This window comes from Prionailurus viverrinus, unplaced genomic scaffold (assembly GCF_022837055.1).
Source record: "Prionailurus viverrinus isolate Anna unplaced genomic scaffold, UM_Priviv_1.0 scaffold_53, whole genome shotgun sequence".
In the NCBI taxonomy this organism is placed as follows: Eukaryota; Metazoa; Chordata; class Mammalia; order Carnivora; family Felidae; genus Prionailurus; species Prionailurus viverrinus.
Genome location: NW_025927616.1, coordinates 117,287 through 139,383, shown reverse-complemented (window position 1 = coordinate 139,383; position 22,097 = coordinate 117,287). Strand labels below are relative to the sequence as shown.

General features: G+C 47.6%; 1 protein-coding gene across 9 annotated transcripts in view; it reads right to left on the bottom strand.

Moving 5' to 3' along the window:
• Positions 1 to 22,097, bottom strand: part of DISP1 (dispatched RND transporter family member 1) — a 179,545-nt gene that overhangs the window by 75,582 nt on the left and 81,866 nt on the right. Inside the window, exon 1 of one of the 9 annotated variants that reach the window (XM_047848110.1) lies at positions 8,221 to 8,240. The exons of the other annotated variants lie outside the window; for them this stretch is intronic. The gene's annotated coding sequence lies outside the window, so the exon portion shown is untranslated. Of the gene's footprint in view, positions 1 to 8,220; positions 8,241 to 22,097 lie in introns of those variants that run through there. 9 annotated transcript variants of the gene reach the window in all.

Here is a 22,097-nt window from a genome sequence, read left to right as displayed (position 1 = left end):
TCCACTGTACCTTCTACGTTTCACGTGATTTCTACAGATGTGCAACCCTCAATAAAGGGCATGAGAGCCCTTTCCAGCTGGGGCCCAACACCCGCCGGCCTCACCCTTCCTGACCAGGGGAAGAAAAGAGGCAGACCTTCCGTTTCCGTGGAAGGACCTGAACCATACACACAGCAGTGCGTATGCCAGGTTGTGCTTGATCTGAACACACACAGCGGAGGGGACAAGGACAACGAGAGCTGCATTCAAGCACAAACTCGATGTTTATTCACACTGCGGTCTGGCCCGCGGGGCGCCCGGACACGGGTTTTCCGAGGCGCGGGAGCGGCTCCCTCCCCAGCCTCTGAGCAAACGTCCCAGCCTGGGAACGTCTCTGGCACCTGATGAGTCTAACATTTAGAGGATTAATGTTGAGAATACTGGGAAGGTAATGCCAAATGTCTCCGGCGCCTTCTAACTTCACACAGTGCGGCTAAGGTCACACCACACCTAAGATGTCCCCACACTGACCAACCGCCAAGGCCGCCGAAGGGAGAGGAGCTCACCGGGCTTGCCTGCCCTCGCTCGTCCCGGAAGGACCGCGCCGGAACTTAAGCAGCTTGTTATGTTAACACACGTGCTCCAAATTCTTCCCTTAGTAGATACGCTTAAGGGCACAATGTTACGTTTCAGTATTTACTTGTTACCACGAACGCTAATTTAAATAGACCAAGATAGGCGCCCATTTCTTGGCCCGTGTTGACTCTCGCCTCTGGTATTTGCACCCGGGCTCACTTTCCTGCCAGCGGAAGCGAATGGTTCTGCGGCTCTTTTGGCACAAATCTCGGGACAGCACACGTGCTCGGCGTCTGCAGATCTCCGAAGGTCTCACGTCTGCCCTTCAGTGATCTCGCTCCGTGCTCTGGAGGAACGGTTCTCCCACAGCCCTCGGCGTCTGTTAGCAAGTGTCTGCTGTCGGTCTCAGGAAGGACACCTACTTTGTCTCTCGTCATTGTTGGCATCTCCTTCTTTTCTTCCGGAGCCCGGGCTCTTCAAACCTCGCACAAACCCTCCCCCACCCTCACGGTGGGTCCCCAGCCTCGGTTTCTAGTTCACTGGGAATAACGAGCAATCGGCAGCGACATCGCGGCCCCCGCCCCCGGCGCCTGCGTGCAGGTCAGCTCTCTGACGTCCCCCCTGCTTCTACAGATAAACTGTCCTCATGCCTAAAGCTAACCGGACGCTTGCGTGCGAGCTACCTTCCTCTCACCAGCACAGAGCGCTGCCGAAGGCCCTCGGGAACTTCTCCCTCTCTGCTGGGTCGTTCCCATTCGTTCACAAATACGCTGCTACCTTCTCCATTTTAAACATAACAAGACAAATATAAAACCTCCCTTGAGCGAATGCTCTGATTCCCAGACAAAACCCCCAACTTCAGCTTGGCTCGGATCACAGGTGAGATCCCACTTGAGACCACGGCTCACTACTTCCATACCGATCTAACTCTTCAAGTGAGTTATTACCCTGCCTTAAAAGCCTCTTCTGGAAGGAACCAAGACGTGTTTCAGTAGATGGATGGATTAATGACGTGAGGCCCCTGCAGACAAGGGGACGTTGTTTGGCACTAAAAAGAAACGACCTTTCGGGCCACGTCGAAGAAGCCAGGCTGAAAGGCTACACACTGTAGACTTCCAACCGTAGGACATTTGGAAAAGGAAACACGATGGAGACAGTAAAAAGATCAGCGGTCGAGGAGGCAGGGGGTGAAGCACAGAGGTCTTGGGGGGGCAGTGAGAACACTCTGTGACACTCTAATGACGGACATGCGCGTATCCAACTCCAAGAACGGGCCCCAGCGTACACCGTGGCCTCTAGGTGACGATGTGTCAGTGCGGGTGCGTCCGCTGTCCCATCTGGGGAGGGGTGTCCACAGTCGGGGAGGCTGTGCCCGGTCGGGGTGGGGGCACACGGGAGGTCTCTGTACCTCCCTCTCAAGTTTGCTAGGAAACTAAAACTGCTAGAACAAACAGTATTTTTTTTTACATGAAGTTCTGGGTCATTTGGGTCATTGTTTTCATCTGAAGTGTAACTACAGTCAAGTTTCAGTTTTCCACACAGACTACGCAGTTACCTGCCATCCAGTTTGCAAACCTGGTGAAGGACACCACTTTCCATGTTCCGGTTAGTTCATTACTCAGTAGGGTCTCCAACAGAAGAAAGAAAACAGAAACCAAGAAAGACAACACATGAAGGGTCTGGCGGAAGTGAAGACAACTCTCCAACCAGACTTTCTCTTTATGTCTCATCTACTCACGTGCACAGCCAAACGACCCGCATCATGTGACCGTGTATGGATGACGTCAGTAACGGTTCAATAAATAGGGCCTTGTTTACTCCTCACGCTTCCCGGAAGAAGTCCCATGATTACCTTCATGTCACGAACGCGAGAAGAAGTTTAGAAAACTCATCCCCCAGGTGCACAATGACAACGCAGCAGAATCGACTTTTTTTTAATTTATTTTTTACTTTTATTTTTATTTTTTTTTAGAATCGACTTTTAAACGCAGGCACGTGAGCCCAGAGTCCAGACCCAACCACTGTGGAGTCTGTGTCCACCCTGCGGGTTAGCGTTTGCAAGGTGACGTACGCTATCTAACACGTGGGCCCTGTTGGGGTCTTAGGAACCACACTGCCTAGATTTTACTTGCTTTAGTCTTACCAATTTACCTAATGAGACAGCATATATTGTACTTGTTATGAAACTTCATAGTAAAATTATCCGAACTCTTCAAGTCAGAAACCTTTCAGGTGTGAAAAACTGAACTAAGGCAACAGACAAGCTCTATGTAGTACCTACATTAAATGTATTCTTGCTCTAGTTAAATCATCTTACTCCTTTAAACCAGATAATATAAAATAAGGCCCTCACCCTTTGTGATGAGGACATAAGTAAAATGGAGATTTTATCACTGAAAATTTGATCAACATAGAAATTGGACTGAATGCCCACAATGCAGAAATCACAGATGATAATTCATCAGCTAAGAAGACACGGTCTGATTTTCTCAGGCAGATACTGAAAGAAAACAAGGAACTTTTAAAACTGTTTTAAATATCCTCTGGCCGTTAGAATCTGAGACTCTGTTTTCTTGATTTTTCTCCCTAAATCAACAGGTTGAAAATTTCAGGAGACAGCACAATGACGTGGAAAGACTGTATTAAACATAATTTCTGGGGCACCTGGGTGGCTCAGTCAGTTAAGCATCTGACTCTTGACTTCAGCTCAGGTCACGGTCTCACGGTTTGTGGGTTTGAGCCCCGTGTCGGGCTCTGTGCCGACAGCTCGGAGCCTGGAGCTTGTTTCGGATTCTGTGTCTCCCTCTCTCTCTGCCCCTCCCCTGCTCCCCCTCAAAAATAAACATTAAAAAAAAAAAAAGAACTATAAACTAGCTAATAATTTGCATTTGTTTGTCAACAAAATCACTTTTCCTCTTTCAAGAACAATCTATGCCACATAAACACAAAGTTGATACTTCAGTAATGGTGTCCCTCCCTCAACTGCCCTGTGAGCTCGGTCTTTTAAAAATAATATCCCTCCTGGGGGCTCAGTCTGTTGAGTGTCTGACTCTTGATTTCAGCTCAGGTCATGATCCCAGGGCTGTGGGATCGAGCCCTGCATCAGGCTCTGTGCTGAAAGCATGCAGCCTGCTTGGGATTCTCTTTCCCTCTGCCCCTCTCCCCCACTCGCCCTCTCTCTCTAAAATAATAAATACATAAAAATAATGCCCCTTAGAACCTCCAAAAAAGACATTTTAATACCAGCTTAAACTTTTAATACATCAACTACTGAAGACTTTCTCCATTCAAAACAATGCTGATATCCCTGCAGTTAAATTTCCTCCATGAACCCTAAGCGATAACCAACCCCCAAGAAAGTGAGCAGGACTTTACAAGAAAGACCATTTAATAAGAAAGCTTATGTTTCTTCCCCAAAGTACTAGGCTAGTGAAAATCAGATGTCAACAATCCATGTGCAAGACATCCAGACACAAAGCAGAAGAGAAACATGACAGTAACCGTGCACCGTGGAGTGAAGACACACAGGGAAGGTTTGCTCTCGGGACTCAGATGAAACAGGAAATACTTTCTAGAACGTAAATCCAAAATGAGCACATTCATGTTTTTTAAGGCATGTGCATGTAGTTTAAGACACCAAGTACTTCAGCCTCTGAAAACACAGAAAAGTAATGTAATAATAAAACTGGTCCATGTGTTAAATACAGAAACCAGTCTGCTGAAAGCGAAGGCCGCAAATGTTGGGAAGTGTTTCCCGGAGAGAACGGGGCAGCCCTCAATTTCTGTGTCTCACCAGAACTATCAGGTGCGAAGTTAAACTATTCAGTGAACTGCCTCCTTGAAGGTTTAATACAACACCCTAGAAATACAGGACGACTCCTCATAAATTTAACCAAATTCTTCTTAACAAATACATAAAACTAGACGCTACCAATAGTTTAATTATTTAAAACACAATTTCATGTTCTTAGTTCTAAACAACTTTATTGAAGTATAGTTTATACTCAATAAAATGTATAAATTTCAAGCATAAAGTTCAATGGGTTCTGACAAACGGGTGGACATGTCTTCGTAACTACTATCACGATCAGGCTACAGACTATTATTTCTTACACCCTTTATAGCCAATCCCCCGACTCTATTCCACTCCAGGCAGCCACTGATGTAATTCCTTCATTCACAGATTACTCTTCCCTGTTCTAGAACTTGGCAAATGGATCCATAGAAAACATCCTCTGTGCTGAGTCTCCTTCATTCAATAGACATCTGGAGATCTGTCCACACTTAACTGTCACTGCTGAGGAGGGCTGTGCTGCACGACTACTCACAATGTGTTCATTCTCCTCCTGACAGACATTTCCATTGTTGCCAGCTTTTGTCTCTCACAAATAACGCTGATAGCAACATTCATAAACAAGTCTTTCTGTGGACACACATTTTCACCTCTTTTGGGTAAATGTGTAGGGATGGAACCACGTGTGTTTACTAAGGAACTGCCTATTTTGCAAGTGGTTATGCTGTGTGTACTCTCCCATCAAAAACGTCCCCCCTGTTCTGCTTTCTCTCCAGTCTTTTTAACGTCAGCCATTCTGGAGCCTATATCTTGCTGTGAATTTTATTTTATTTTTTAGATTTCATTTTTAAGTAATCTCCACACCCAACGTGGGGCTCGAACTTACAACCCATAAAATCAAGAGTCACACGCTACACAAACTGAGCTAGCCAGGCTCCCCCTCATTGTGAACTTTAAATAACTGAAGTGTCTTTTCAAGTCTGCCCATTTTTTTTAAATTATTATTGTATTATTAACGTTCTTTAAATATTCTAGATACAAGCAGACGTTGCCTCACTTTATGCCCTGTTTTTTTCATTTTTTAAATAATAACTTTTGAAGGCAGAAACGTATACAGTCTTAAGTCCAAATTATCAAAACTTTTTTTTTAATCATACGAATAGTGGTTTTCTTTGTCCTAGGAAGTTGTTATGGTCTGAATGTTTGTGTCCGCTCCCCCCAAATTCATGTTAAATCCTCATGTAATGATACCAGGAGGTGGGCCCTTAGGAGGTGATCAGGTCATGTGGACAAGGCCGTCGTGAATGGGATCAATGCCCTTACACAAGCGAGCCCAGGGAGAACACTGGTCCCTTCTGCCACATAAGGACACAATGAAAATTTCATCACCAGAAGACAGCTCGACCCCACCTGCACCCTGACCTTGGTCTTCCAGCTTCCAGGACGGTGAGAAAATCTGTTGATAAGCCCCCCCAATCTGCCCTGCTTTGTTACAGAAGCTTGAATGGACTTAAGACAAAAATCTCTGCCTACTCTAAGTTCACAAAGACTATGTTTCGTTCTGTAAGTTTTGGTTTTAGGTTTTGTAACATTTAGGTCTACGATCTACTTTCAAAAAACGTTGGTATTTGCTGTGAGGCAGAGGCCAAGGGTTGTCCAACCCACCCCCCACCCCCCAAGAGATCCACTTAGTCCAGCATCGCAAGAGGTTGAAAAGACTGATCTTTCTCCATGGAATGACTCTGGTGCTTTTGTTGAAAGATCAGCTGGCCATATATGTGTGTGGATCTATTTCTGGACTCTGTATTCTGTTCTATTTATCTGTTTGTCTCCATCAGTCGTGCTCTTTTAAAGAGGCGAACTGTACATGATTTCCTCCATCTTGGTCTAAGGAGTCAGAATGAGGGCTACTGCTGGTGCTCATGTAGTCCCAGCAACCTTTCAAAAAGGGATAGTAACAGACTGAGAAAAATGGCAAGAGTGTGTATTTCAGTATTTAAAAATGATCACTTACTTTTAAAATAATAATATAAGCCAAGGGGACTCACTCTGTGAAGGCTCATCATTAACCCTTTCACAATTTCCCCGAAGTGCTTCCCCTGGCCTTCAACTGGACCGTGCTCCCTCAGGCTCCTCCGTGGTCGGCCGTCTCCAACCATAAAACGCCTGGCCCGTCACAATCCGGAGTGCCAGTGGGGGAGGGGCGGAGAGAGGGGAAACACAGAAGCAGAAGCAGGCTCCAGGCTTGAGCTGTCAGCTCACAAACCGTGAGATCATGACCCGAGCTTAACTGACCTCGTGAGCCACCCAGGTGCCCATTTTTTCAAGTCATTTTTTTTTAATGAAAATTTCAAAATACACAAAACCGTGACGGTCTTGACCTTTGTTTCATGACAAATGATCCAGATATAGAAACATTCCCTTCATTTTGCACACATGGTGTAATCTCTAAGTTGGGCATTTGGGTACATGTTGCTTCATTTAAACCCGTTTCCTTTTTTGCTTTCTTAAAATGTCAGGTAGCTGACATACGGTGTAATACTAGTTTTGGACGTACCACACAGTGATCCAACACGTCCACACGTCAACCCGTGCTCCTCACAACAGGTGCACGCCTTCACTCCCGTCCCCCACCCCCTCCCCTGTGGTGACCAGCAGTGTGTTCTCTATAGTTAAGAGTCTGTTTCTGGGGCGCCTGGGTGGCTCAGTCGGTTAAGTGTCCGACTTCGGCTCAGGTCATGATCTCCTGGTCTGTGAGTTCGAGCCCGCGTCGGGCTCTGTGCTGACAGCTCGGAGTCTGGAGCCTGCTTCGGATTCTGTGTCTCCCTCTCTCCCTGCCTCTCCCCTGCTCGTGTGCTCTCTCTCTCAAAAATAAACAGAACAAAAGACAGTTTCTTGGATTACCTTTTTTTGTTGTTGTTGTTCACTTGTTTTGTTTCTTAAATTCCACATCCGTTTCCTTTTTTAACAGTGAAATTATTTTGTCTGCTTGCCCTGGTTGTGGCCTTGCCGGTAAGGTCGACCTTGCTTTGCTAACTGACTCTGTAGATCGGATTCCATGCCCCGTCGGAGTGTTCCACAGCCACACGCACAGCTTCCTGCATCTGTTCCCCGAGAGCATTTACAGTAATCAAGTCACAGTAATCGGAGCCTGTAGCAAGTGCCAAGCCCTGGAAACCCGCAGCACGCACACTCAGGTGGTGTTCCAATAACGTAACGTCTGAATCTGCTAGAGAGAGAATGGCACGTCCAGACCGTCCGCTTGCGAACGCACTTGGCTAAGAACATTTGTTCTCTCCTGGAACCCCCCTCACTGGACTCAGGCCAAGTCCACTACGCGAGCGCGCTTGTTACCCGTGTTTGCCCCGCCGACAACAGCCGCGGCTGACCACACGCGGGAACGCGCGCCCCAGCCGCACGACCGCGCGCCCCCGCTCGCTGCGCGCTCCCGTCCGCGTCCCGGGAACGCGCCCCGGGCGCGCCGCCGGGGCCCCCGTTTCCTGCTCCGGTTCGGGGCCTGCGGTCAGCGGGACCCGTGGCACCGGCGCCTCGGCCCGGCTGCCAACCCGCCGGCGGGAGGGTGAGAGTGTCGTCCGTTCTCCCGATGTCTCCACCCGGGGAAGCGGGAAGCGAAGACCGCCTCTGTTCCGCGTCTCCACCTCCCAGCACCGCCCATCTGCTCGCCTTCCCACAGCACCGTCTGGCCTCGCGGGTCCGTGCCCCGCCCCCCCCCCGCCCCCGCCCGCAGGCCGCAATATTTCTCTGTGCAGGTGTGCAAATGTGCACTTTACACACACACTCGCTTGTACTCCTTCCGCCTCGCCATCTTCTCTTCCGTCCCCAACACACAAAAGCCTGGTTTCCACTCTCACCTCCTACACGGGCGGGTCTTTGACCTCAGATCTCTTCTCAGCTGCCCGACTCGACCTCCGCCTGGCATCTGACCCCACCGGCCAGTCCCTCCTTCCCGGCACGCCTCGAACTCGGTTTTCTGAGCAGCGTTCCATCCAGGTATTTCTTTTTTTTTAAGTTTAAGTATTTATTTGAGAGAGAGAGAGAGAGAGAGAGAGAGAGAGAGAATCACAAGCAGGATCCGCGCTGTCGGCAGAGAGCCCGATGTGCGGCTCGAACCCACAAACCATGAGATCGTGACCTGAGCCAAAACCAAGCGTCAGACGCCCCTGCAACCACATGTTTCTACCTCATGTCGCTCTCTGCCATTTCGTGGGCTTCTTGTTCCGACACCTTCCTCACACGGGCCAGCCTCACGTGCCATCCCAGCCCTCCCGTCGGAGACACTGTTCCTGAGTGAGTTTAGCCAAGTCTGACCCCGAACGCCCCGAGCCCGGGTCCTTCTCCGGAGCCTCAGCCTCTCTCCTGATCGACACGCACAAACTTCTGTCTACTGGATGTTGCCACCTGGAAATTTTCCTTCAGGCCATGCTCCGGGCCCACGTGGCCTCCATACCTGTCCCACCTTCAGAATGTTCTGGGGCCACCTCACTGCATGTGCGCCCCAGTCCGTCCTTAAGTGAGCCACGCTTCTTTCCAACACAAGACCCTCACGTGCTGTCCTTCCTTCCTGACAAAGAGGTTTCCCCTCCCTCTTCATTCTGCAAACTCCTGGTGTTGTGGTTTAAACCGTGTCCCCCAAATGTATATACTGAAGCCCCAGCCCGCAACACCCCAGAATGTGACTTCATTTGGAAACAGGGCCAATACAGAGTAATTTCTCAGGATGAGGTCATACGACTGGTATCCTCATAAAAGGGGAAGCTTGGACACAGAACACGCACAGGGAGAATGCCCGTGTAAGGATGAAGGTGGAGACAGGGTGACGAGTGTACAAGCCAGAGACCCTAAGGACTGCCAGCAAATCACTAGAAGCTGGAGGAGAGTGCCCTCATCCCAGACTTACAGTCTCCAGACTGTAAGGCAATAATTCCGTATTGTTTACGCCACCCGGTCCGTGGCCTTGATATGGCAGCCCCTGGAGACCAGCACACCTAGCCGACATTCGAATCCGAGCTCAAATGTGACCTCCCCCAGGAGTCTCTCCCGTCTCCCTGGGGTGGACTAGTCCCCACCTCCTCACTGACATAGTCTCACAGGACTCTACTTTTCCTGCTCAGCATTTATCGTATTTATGTGTGTGATCAGTCGTACTAGCATCTTCTATAACGCAGAGCAGCCTAAAAGATCTAACAGATTAGCCCTCCCCATCTGTGAAGCACTGATCCCTCTCTGGAATTAGCTTAAGCACCCGTTATTTACTGACTGCTTCTTCCTCCACGGACCACGACCCCAGCCTGCAGAACAGCGCCAGGTGCACGGCTGGTGTTCAAGAATTATCTGTTAAATGAACAGGTGATAAACAGTAAGAGATGTGTGTTCCACTCGCTTCTGATTGTGTCTCCAGCGCAAAATGTAACAAAAAGTCGGTCACGAAGAACGAAGTGGACAATTACATAGGCTGAATAAATGAGCCTGTTTAACAATGATGGGCAGTTCCTTATAAGGAAGCTATAATCAGTTAAAAATGGTAAAAGTCTGCAGATTGTAATCTTCTACATACTAAAGGAAATCTCTTTTAGTAATAATACACTATTCATCATTTACTTCGGTTTTCCAGCTGATATTTAATATTTAAGAAGATTTGCCAACAGGGGACCTGGGTGGTTCAGTCGGTTAAGCGCCCGACTTCGGCTCAGGTCATGATCTCGGAGTTCACGAGTCAAGCGCTGACAGCTCAGAGCCTGGAGCCTGCTTCGGATTCTGTGTCTCCCTTTCTCTCTCTCTCTCTCTGCCCCTCCCCTGCTTGAGCTCTCTCTCTCTCTCTCTCTCTCTCTCTCTCTCTCTCTCTCAAAAATAGACATTAAAAAAAAAAAAGAGTACTTCTCAACAAAAGAACTCAAAACGCACAGCTCTCAGTTATGACTGATTTCAAAATGATTTAGATTCGCAGGTACAAAACTTCTCAATAGTTTGTTCCTTAAGGTTTCTGCTCTGAAACAGCAAAATAGAGGTTAAGAATTTTTTTTCAAGATTGTCAACAGTGAAAACTGTCTTCCTTTGAATATTACATATTGCTGAGGTAACGCTGGCAACATTAAGAAAAACCTTTTTAGGGGAGCCTGGGTGGCTCAGCTGGCTGACTTCGGCTCAGGTCACGATCTCACGGTTCGTGGGTTCCAGCCCTGCGTCGGGCTCTGCGCTGACAGCTCAGAGCCTGGAGCTGCTTCGGATTCGGTGTCTCCCTCGCTCTCTGCCCCTCCCCCCGCTCTGTCTCTCAAGAAAGACACCGTGTACTCTTGAAAAGACGGTGTGTTCCACACACGTGTGCATACGGTGCACGTCCACGGAGACAATGGCTCCGTCTCGCTCACACGACGTTGCGGCCGGCACGTCACGTGTGAGGCTCACCCTAAAGCAGACACTGCCGGCGGCCTCCCTCCGCTGCGCACGCGTCTCTTCGCAGCGGGTCGCTGCCTGGGGTCGGTCCAGAAAGCTGAGCCTTTACTGGGGATGGTCTCGAACGAAACGACGGGTATGAAAAGCCGGCTTGCTGCTGACCCTCAGGCAGACCAGACCCACTCGGACCCACTTTGCTGACCCTCCCCTCCCAGAGCTGTGAGTTCCATAACCGACCTTTCAAAGACCAAGCAGCCCAGCCCCCCGGAGAGTCCCCGCGGAAGCAGGAGCAGTGGCTGAAGAAGGGCCAGAGCAGGGTCACTCCTCCCCTACTGTGACCTCTGAGCCCCACTCCCACCTGCTAAGTTAGGAAAATGCTCTGTTTCCATCCTCAGAGACATCATTATTTTGAGCATGAAAACATTAAACACAAGAGCAATGTGGTGTTTTTAAGTAATAAAGCAAAGGGAACCATCCACAAAACGAAAAGGCAGCCTACTGAGTGGGAGAAGATATTTGCAAACCATGCATCTGCTAAGGGCCTAATATTCAAAATATGGAAAGAACGCACACAATTCAACAGAAAAAAAAATGTGGTTTTAAAATGGGCAGACAGGGGCGCCTGGGTGGCGCAGTCGGTTAAGCGTCCGACTTCGGCCAGGTCACGATCTCGCGGTCCGTGGGTTCGAGCCCCGCGTCAGGCTCTGGGCTGATGGCTCAGAGCCTGGAGCCTGTTTCCGATTCTGTGTCTCCCTCTCTCTCTGCCCCTCCCCCGTTCATGCTCTGTCTCTCTCTGTCCCAAAAATAAATAAACGTTGAAAAAAATTAAAAAAGAATAATAAAATAAAATAAAATGGGCAGACAAGCCGAATAGCCATGTTTCCACACAGGACACACAGATGGCAACAGACACACGAAAAGATGCTCAACGTCACTCATCACGAGGGACATGCCAATCAAAGCCACGATGAGATAGATACCACCTCACGCCCGCCAGGATGGCCAAGATCAACAACCCGGGAAACAACAGGTGCTGGCGAGGCTGCGGAGAAAGGGGACCCCCCGTGCACCATTGGTGGGAATGCACACGGGCGCGGCCGCTCTGGAAAACAGTGTGGAGGGTCCTCAGAAAGTTAACAACAGAACTACCCTACGACCCAGCAATCCCACTTCTGGGTACTCATCTGAAGAAAATGAGAAGGCTAACTTGAAAAGATATCTGCACCCCCCGTGTTCACTGTAGCACTATTTACGACCGCCCACGTGTCCACTGACAGACGACTGGATAGAGATCTGGCGTGCGTGTGTGTGTGTGTGTGTGTGTGTGTGTGTGTGTGTGTCTATACATGTAATATGGAATATTACTCAGCCATAAAAAAGTATGAAACCTTGTGATCTGCAACAACATGGATGGGCTGTGAGGGCATTATGCTAACTGAAATAAGTCAGACAGAGAAACAGAAACACCGTATGATCTCTCTTATTGTAGAATATAAAACAGACACCCCAAGCTCAAAGGTACACAGAACAGATTGGTAGGGGCCAGGGGTGGCGGGGTGGGGAGAGGGAGTAGAGGGTAGGAGAAACGTAGTTGTTGTTTTTAGTTTAAATAAATTTTAAAAAAACGATTAAAGTTTTTTTGTTTTTGTTTTTTAAATTTTTAAAATGTTTTTATTAATTAATTAATTTATTTTTTTGAGACAGAGAGAGACAGAGCATGAGCAGGGGAGGGACAGAGAGAGAGGGAGACACAGAATCTGAAGCAGGCTCCAGGCTCTGAGCTGACAGCACAGAGCCCGACACGGGGCTTGAACCCACAAGTGGTGAGATCATGACCTGAGCTAAAGTCGGACACTCAACCGACTGAGCCACCCAGGCGCCCCTAAAGTTTTTTTTAAAAAAAAGCAGTGTGATATTTATAAATACTTAAAGAAACTATCATGCCTGAAACCAGAAAGTACCCGGGCCTGTGGACGTAAGAGCAAAGGGAGAAGAAAACACTTTGACCAGCTTCTTTTAATCCCAACTGGTTGAAAAGTGTCCAGATGCTGTGTTATCAGAACAACCATTCAGAAGGGTGACAAGCTGGCAGGAAAATAAGGCTTATAATTCAGGTATTCAAACAAGTATTTTAAAAATGTGCCTGTCCTGACAAGCAACGTTTTAAGGTGTAGGAGGGTAACACAAACCAGCTCTTGGTTTCCAATTTCCCATTAACTTGACATCAGGGAAAAGAAACCTGGTAACTCCGTATCTCTGAACTGAACCTTCAGCCTCTGTGTTTATTTTTTCCGACTCAAAACCCTTTATTTAAAACACTCCGTGTAAGGGGCGCCTGGGTGGCACAGTCGGTTAAGCGTCCGACTTCAGCCAGGTCACGATCTCGCGGTCTGTGAGTTCGAGCCCCGCGTCGGGCTCTGGGCTGATGGCTCAGAGCCTGGAGCCTGTTTCTGATTCTGTGTCTCCCTCTCTCTCTGCCCCTCCCCCGTTCATGCTCTGTCTCTCTCTGTCCCAAAAATAAATAAACGTTGAAAAAAAAAAATTTAAAAATAAAACACTCCGTGTTTATGCAGTTGTGCACCCAACCCTAAACAGGCCCCTCCCAGAAATATCTGCAAGTCGGATCTGCCGGAGCCCAGAGAATTCCAAGGGACGCACCACAACCAATCGTAACTTCCCACAAGAAATCATTCTGAACAACTAATCTCATGCTTTTAGGGAAACTAGATTAACTCCAAATAATCTCTCTTAAAACTCTTTAAGTAAACATGATATTTCAACCTGTAGCTATTTTCAACTCCCTTTCGGCAAAGGCCTTTTCTTTCTAGGCTTTTCTAGGTCAACTGATTGGCCCTACGTGCGCAGAGGTCGCCTAGAATCACGGTGCTTCAAAGAAAACGCAACCTAAGATGGTCTGAAATCAGCTCTGACATCAAAGTACACCGGCTTCCTCCACCTCTGGGCTGCTGGCCGGGCCTGTGCAAGTCCAGCAGCTTCAAAGAGCAGCCTCCTGGCTAGTTAATCCTCCCGGAGGAAGAAAGGCAGGTTTTATTTACCAGGGAGATGCAAACTGGGTCTTCTCACAGTCGGTGCAGCTTCCTCAAAACACCAGCTTTAGTGTGTCGATTTCTTCGACGTGATTCTAAAGCCCACGGTAGGTCCGCACACATTTCCTGAACGGGCCGGGGCCTGAATCGTCAGCCAACGAAACAAGTGTTAACGGTCAGCTGTGGCAGCTGTCCCCGCCGCTGGGCTCCCCGTCTCCCGGCACCCAATACTCAGGGTCCCTGCCCCCCGCCCCGTCTGCCATCAGCATCAGGAAACCATGGAGGAGAGACACGGGAGGAGCCTGAGTGTCAGCCCCATCAGTGGGCCGGGGAGGGATCGCGGAGTCTCTGCCCCGTGTCCCCACGGCCGCGATGGCGGGGGCTCCGGGTGCTCCATCACACGCAGCAGCTCGGGCCTAAACATCGCCTCCCCGGTCGCCCTCTGCAGGGTTTTCAAACCTCTTCACTGGGCAGAACACCAGAACATCACGGTACTCTATGAAATACCAGGCGGACTCCACGTGACGTGGCATAAAACGGGATATATTTAATTCTGCAACATATTAGGAGTAATTTCATTGCAGAAGATGTTACCGTGTATATATATATATATATATATATATATATATATATATATATTTAACAAAACTCAACCAAGGGCCTATATATCACAACAAAAAACAAGTGTATCAATTTTGTATGATGATCATTTCAAGGTCTTGCATTAATAATAAAACTTTCATTTGTCTTTCCAGCTAATGTTGACTAACAAAAAGAACAGATACGAATAATTTATAAGAGAAAAACTAGAAACTGAGCAAATTCTATCCATTTAATTGATTTCTCAGTGAACCTGGAATAGGTTCGTCCAGAAGAGTTTACTGGACTCAGCAGATACACACCCAGGTGGCTTGTGGGCTATCAGAGCTCCACGAAACTTGATCTGAGACCTGTAACGGCCCGGGAGACCGAAACGGGACACGGGGCACCCAGAAGGCACCCCTAGCCGAGCCCCCGCCAAGCTCCCCGCCGAGCCTCTCCAGAGAGGCAGACCCAGCCCCTGGCCCTGTGCTGGCCACAAACAGCCACAGCAACTCCCTCCTTAGCCCAGGATGAAGGGAAACCCTGGGTTCCCACAGGCCCCTCCAGGGTGCCAGCAAGGTCAGATCTACGTGATGTCGGTCCCCTCTTCATGGGTCGTGAGTGTCCAACAGAGTTTTCCGGAGGCTACACGATGCGCCATATTGTGACAGAGGGAATGGAATGAGTGTAAAGCAGAGAGAAAAATCCACTGTCTTCTAGGGAACCAGACATTAAAGAGATTTGTAAACAATGTACAATAATGCCACTCTTCTAATTTTTCTTTTGGGAAATACAGTTATTTTTCATGAAATATGTTATTTATGTTAACATGCAACAGTTTTATCTTTTTAATGAATTAATGAATATTTTAAAATTCTGTTTTAATTCCTGCTGTGCTTAACGACTGATGGCTGTAACTCATATAAACAGAAGTTCCTTGAGATCCTCTGCCAATTTTAAGAGTGTCACAGGTGCCACGGAGCGCAAAGTCTGGGCACTCGGGCTCAAAGACCGAGAAAAGCGGGGCCCCAAGCAGGCAGGCTAATCCATGTACACTCACCTATAACAACTGCTTTCTTCCGAAGACCCTTAGAACCCTCATGAACCGGGACTAGGTCAACTCCATTTAGTTAATGTAACAGACTAGCCGGTCACCTCAATTCTAGGGTCCCTTGCCCTCTGCTTCGGGGAGGGGAGGGACGCTGTGTCACCACAAACATTTACTTCCAAGTGAAGGGCCCCCAATTCCAGCTACACTACATCAAGGGAATCACAGTCTCTCCGTGTCAGATACCCTGCAAACACCCTAAGGAGAGCTTCGTTTAGTCCGAGTGGCAAACCATGAACATCTGCCCTCAATGTTTTTACAAAAGAAAGCCATTTTTTCTCTGCTCCATAGCAGTGAAATCTAAACTTTCTTCTTCCACCCTTTATGGGTAAAGTGCCCTTGAGCACATACCCTCGATTTACAATATAAATTACAGAAATGTACTTCTATACCAAAAAACTAATTAAGAAAAAACAAATCAGAAAATTTGACAGGATAATGTAAATAATGCATTATTCTCTTTCATTTATTGGTAGTTCAAAAACTGTTCCACTAAAACATTTTTTATTTATTATTTACACATGAATATAGCGAGAGCAGTGTTAACATACGTATATATTTTTTAAAACTTCTGGTCCTGGGGCACCTGGACGGCTCAGTCAGTAGAGCGGGCAATTCTTGCTGTCAGGTCGTGAGTTCAAGCCCCACGTTGGGTGTAGAGCTTACTTAAAAACAAAACAAAACAAAACAAAACTCTGGTGCTAATTTTCGCTTATTTAGGTATCCGTGTCAGTGGCTGTCACAATGGGGGCGGGGAAGGGGTAAGTCTCACAGATAAAATGTAGATCAAATGGAAGAAGGACATCCTTAGCTGCAACACCAAATTATGATACTCGTCTGTCGATTCTACCAATTAGCTGTTGGAGGCTTGTCTTCACATTGTTAATTTAAAATGTTAATTGTTACATGTGTTGAGTTCGATAGCTAATAACATCATACAACATGCAGAGTGAAATTAAGCACTCCTAACAGGCGCCTGTCTAGTAAGTACAAGAACTAGGACCGAAAGCCAGAAAATACAATTTCAAAGTCGTGCAGTAACTCTCATGACTCAACGTGGGACCCACGGCCAACTACATCTGCTGGGAGCTTGGTATCAGTGCAGATTCCCAGGCCCCCGTCCACATCTACCGACCCTGATTCTGCTTTTTAACTAAATCCCCAGATGATCTGTACACATAATGAAATTGAAAAGCACTCATTAAAAAATCACTTGAATGCCTGGTATCTAAGAACGCTAAACATCGGACTACAGACACTCACTAGAGAATTCAACTTCACTCAAATGGCCTGGTATCTAGACATCCTGAGAAGCCTGGAATGTCTTCTATCCGGCAGAGTCTGAGACACATACTACCTGTGTCTCTAGACTGTTGTTTCTTACCACGATAGCTCACCAGACAAGCGCACACACAGTCTGCACCAGTGAGGCTTTCTAGGGACAAGCTTCCATAAAATCATGATTTATTACTATCCTAGTCTCTTATATCGCACATCAATGTAGGAAATGGCCATTGTACCTTCTGCAAAACCGCCAAGAACCTCCCTAGAAGGTGAACTACTCAAAGGCACGAACAGCGTCTTCGTTATTCGGCCTCATGAGGAAGCAGTCTGGGGCCTCAGGACACAGCAGCAACACAACCTGCTTGCTAAATGGGTACGCAAAGGAATGAGATCAGCTCTCGCCTGGGTGCCGTGTGCAGGCATTGTGACGAGCGCTGCATGTATGTTTTCGTATCGTCACCACAACCCTTGGAAGTACAGGCTCAGAGGTGGAAAGGGACCTACCCGACATTACATACCTGGTAAGAGACTGGGTTTAAATTCAGGTCTGACTTCAAAGCCCATAAGCTACACCGTCGGTTCTGAACAGGTGAGTATTGGAATCATCTGGGGACCTTGTGAAACCAGATTCCCACCTTGGGAGCAGATCTTTGTGTACTGCTCTTTTATTTTTTTATTTTATTTTATTTTTAACGTTTATTTATTTTTGAGACAGAGAGAGACAGAACATGAACGGGGGAGGGTCAGAGAGAGAGAGGGAGACACAGAATCTGAAACAGGCTCCAGGCTCTAAGCGGTCAGCACAGAGCCCGATGCGGGGCTCGAACTCACAGACTGTGAGATCGTGACCTGAGCTGAAGTCGGCCGCTTAACGGACTGAGCCACCCAGGCGCCCTGGGCTCTTTTAGAACCGTGACGTTTCACACATTCAATCAGTCAAACCCCAACTGAGTACAAACAGTAACCGTGACCCTAACTGTATCCTAAGTGAGTAACAACCATACTAAAGGAAGTGGGGGAAGGAACGAACCCAAGTAAACTCTGGATGACACTGTTTTGAATAAATGCTGTAAGACTAAAGAAAAAAATAACTACACAAATATTATATGCTACTTAGTATATTCATTTTTATGTTTTTTTGTTTTTTGTTTTTTGTGTTTTTGTTTTGAGAGGGAGAGAGAAAGCATGCACATGAGCAGGGAAAGGCAGAGAGAGAGAGAGAAAGGGAGGGAGGGAGGGAGGGAGAGGGAGGGAGAGAGAATCCCAAGCAAGCTCTGCACTGTCAACACAGAGCCCCACGTGTGGCTGAAACTCATGAACCGTGAGATCATGACCTGAGCCAAAACCAACGGTCAGAAAGAAGCTTAACCAACGGAGTCCCCCAGGCGCCCCAGTAAATTTATTTTTCACAGGGGTAAACGGCCATTCCGAAACTACTTGACATTCAAGGTTTCTCAACATCGGCACTGCTGGCATTGTGGTCCGTTTCATTCTTCGTCCTGTCCTGCGCGTGCAGGCGGTCCCCTACTCACTAGACGCCATTAGACTCCCCCACCTGAGTTGTGAAGACTGAAAATGTCTCTATACATTGCCACATGGCCCTCTGGGGACAAAACTGCCTCCAGGTAGAGTCACTGCTCTTTGTGTACACACGGTGTGAACAAGTAAAATATATTGCAGACAGTGGGAGCCAAGTTTCTCGCTGCCGGAGAAAAGGGTCACGAGTAAGAGAAGGGGGAAGGTTAGGAAGAACCGTGTCCTACTGGATCCGAGTCAGAGATAAGAACTCACAAACTCACGGTTGTGTGTGTGTAAATATACACAGAGAGAGATACGTGTATCTCAACAGGCACAGAAACAGATGTGTGCACGCAGACGTGCTGGCACACGCAAGTGTGCTTACTAGCCCCGTGCACGCCAAGGGCCTCCAAGCACTAACACCCCAGCAGCAAGGAGCACGTTCAGCCCCCGACCTTGGTTTCTAACACCACCTTCTGGTAAAAGAAACCCGGGACCCTTGGAACTTGAGAGCCACTGCAGGTAAAACTAAGACGAGCCTGGAGCCTGGGATATCTTGTGATGATTCAAAGCACGTACGTGCTAGAAAACAAAGGGAATGTGGAGGGGCGCCTGGGTGACTCAGCTGGTTAAGCGTCCGACTTCGGCTCAGGTCATGATCTCACGGTCCGTGGGTTCGAGCCCCGCGCCGGGCTCTGTGCTGACGGCTCAGAGCCTGGAGCCTGCTTCGGATTCCGTGTCTCCCTCTCTCTCTCTGCCCCTCCCCCGTTCATGCTCTGTCTCTCTCTGCCTCAAAAATAAATAAATAAATGTTAAAAAAATTTTTTTAAAGGAAACATGGAAAGAAGACAGAAGCTAACTCAGAGGAGCTCCCGATGGCCAAGGCTGCAAGGACTGCAGCAGGAAAGTGAGCAAGTGACGGTGACGGACGGAAACCCGCACAACAAATACTCACGGGGACACAGGAATATAAACAAGTAAGTGAGGGAAAGGGGCAGTTCTTACGGTGGCTTCCCCACTACTGAAAGTAGACGGAGCAGTAAAAATAGAAAATCAAGCCAATTCCATAGTGACGCTTGTTTGCACGGAAGAGTCCCAACCCCGATGAGAAAAGCAGGGTATTTGAAAGCCGAATCACTGATGCTCCCGAATGCAGCAAGTGTTACTATGGTCCTTCCGCCTCAGGTAATTTTTGTTGAGAAACAGGGTATTTGCAAAGATCTCCTCACGAGATGCTGAATAACAAAGGAAAAAAGAGTTACTTTACAGAGTAAAAACGCTGTGCAGAAACACTAAGTAATCAAAGTTAATACCATCGGTAACAAGACTTACTGACATCATACACCCCCAGATGTGATGTACTGACACGTGCACAGCTCTCCCCTGTGGCATAAGCTCAATACAGTCATGAGAAAACACCACACGTGCCCAAATTGAGGGGCACTGACCCAGAAACTAAAGCTCGCTCTTCGAAACTACCAAGGTTGCGGAAGAAAGAAACTGAAGAGCTATGAGCACATGTTGCGAGAGACCAGGAGAGCAAGGCCATTCAGGCAGCGTGGGACCCTGGATCAGATCCTGGGCCACAGAAAGCATATAAATGGGAAAACTGGCAGAATTCAAACAAGGCTCACAGATCAGTTAATAGTATCGTGACAGTGTTCGTTTCCTCGTTTTAACAGTTGGGCTACAGTCTCATCGGGTTACAGGAAGAAAAGCTGGGTGAAGAGTCAAGGGGAACTCTCTGAGTTTTCTGAAGGTTTAAAATTATTTTGAAATAAAAACTTGGAGAAATAGAGGCCCACACGAAGGAATAAGAATTCCAGGGAACGGAGACCTAGGAAGTTGTTATTTAAAAAAAAAATTTGTTTTAATGTTTATTTATTTTTGAGAGAGAGACAGAGCGTGAGTGGGGGAGGAGCAGAGAGAGAGGGAGACACAGAATCGGAAACAGGGTCCAGGCTCCGAGCTGTCAGCACAGAGCCTGATGCGGGGCTCGAACTCACGGACTGCGAGATCATGACCTGAGCCAAAGTCGGCCGCTCAACCGACTGAGCCACCCAGGTGCCCCAGAATTGGGCTCGAGTGATTCTGATGCGGTCACCTAACAGGGGTGTAGAAGCCCGAATCAGCAACCAGAATTTAGAGAAAAGGGCACCAGACGAAACACTGATCATTTGCTGAGACCAGGTCCTCGACGGCAACGCCGAGATGCGCAAGGCAGGACGGGTCCCCGCCTCCAGAGCTCCACTCTGGAGGCTTCCCCCACGGTCAGAGTCCCCCCTCTCCACACAAAGTGGGACTGCCTCCACGGCTATGCCATTCATGCACTCTGTGTCTGCCGACTTGTAAGTGAAACCAGCAGACTGCCCAGTCTCCTCGTGTGAACACAGAACCGAAACCCTCCAGGGCGCACATTTCCGGAGCCTTGACTGCCCCTCGCAAGCAGATGTACAACTACCCGTGCACAATCAACAGACCCGTGCACGCGTACGGCTGAGCAGCCACGGCACGGGACTCTGGTGATCGTCCATCTCTGCGCCACGAACACAGGGTCTTTATTCTGGAAAATGTAACGTTTCTATAAAAAGCTCTGTACGTATGTACACCCTTGGTTTCTGCTGCAACTGTATTTAAGTCTTTTAAATTATTTTCTTATCATAAATGTTTATGCTTCGGACGACCGAGTCGGAGGGTAGGAATGTACTTAAGGTACGTTTACAAGTGTACTTTTAGAATTACACGATCAAGCTGCGCTCTGCACCCCTCAACCTGACAAGTACCGGGCCTTATCTTCTTCAGAAAACAACATGAAATTACTCTCCTGTCCTATTTTAACTCGCCTTTCTTTACTTCATGGCACTATCCCACAAGTCTTTTTGCTATACGGATACACAGACCTTTTCCTAAAGGCTGGTCCAATCATAGTCTTACCGAAGTCTTTACATGTGACAGACCTCAACATTCTTTCTGAAAAAGTCTTGTGAAAAGTGTATCCTTTTCCTCTTCTCTAATAACATTTTTAACTTCTCCCCACGTATCAACTTCTGAATATTTACAGATACCCTACGCTGGCGTCTAACACGCTCTCAGTTGTGGCATCGTTTGTTTGCGGCAGGTGTGACCTCTCACAGCGAGATAAGTTTATATGATTCCACAAAATGTCTTCTCTGTTCTCAAATTCCACGCACAACCAAATCAGACAAGTGGGAAACGGCCTAGAGGTGAAATATTTAGGAAGTTTTAAAACTAGAAGAAAGGAAACATACAGAGAATACAAAGTTACAAAGGAAGACTTTAGTCCCGTTACATTAACCTGCAAATCTGCAGTATTTCTTCTTCCCTCTCTGGACAGAGACGCTTTTCAATGTGATGCGGGCAAGACAAAAGCCCACGAAACTCAGATTTCCTCCTTCTGCCTCTGTTGCAGCGTTCTTCCAAATCCCTGCCGTTCCCAGGATACGACACTAGAGAGAGAAAAGGCTCCTTTGTGGTGCAGGTGACTGGAATAGCCATCTAGTAGTAAAGGAAAATTCACATGCCCGCAAGGAGGAATTAAATTCAGAGGCTAAATCGTAAAAGACGAGGAAAATAACGTTATAATATTTATTTGCAATCTTCTGTGATTTGCAATGTACAAGTTTTTTATCTCACAACATGAACACATATGGTAAAGAGATCTTAATGGAAAACGTTAAGAAATCCTGAAACTTCTCCACATCAGTCTCAGAAAGAAATCAGACAGGTTCCTCGTATGTTCACGTAGCAAAGCTCCTTTAAAGATTTGCCAAGATTCTAA